The following is a 285-nucleotide window of genomic DNA, read 5'->3' as shown; positions in this document are numbered from 1 at the left end:
CAGCCGTTGGCCACCAGGGGCAACTCTGGGTTGGCCTACCGGTGGGCAACTCTGGGTTGGCCTACCGGTATCTTGGATAATCTGGTGTGCCTTGAGAATGAGAGATGTGCAGCTCCTATCGGGATTTGTCAGCACATTCGGGTGGCTTTGCTGGTCCTGTTTTACCATTGTCGAAATGTCTTGTAACCAGGATTCCGAGTCTGATCGGGTCTTCCTGGGAGAAGGAATATCCTTCGTTGACCGTGAGAGCTTGTGATGGGCTAAGTTGGGACACCCCTGCAGGGT

The sequence above is a fragment of the Triticum dicoccoides genome, chromosome 2A (genome assembly GCF_002162155.2).
Source record: "Triticum dicoccoides isolate Atlit2015 ecotype Zavitan chromosome 2A, WEW_v2.0, whole genome shotgun sequence".
Lineage (NCBI taxonomy): Eukaryota > Viridiplantae > Streptophyta > Magnoliopsida > Poales > Poaceae > Triticum > Triticum dicoccoides.
Note: the sequence above shows the minus strand (reverse complement) of the source record.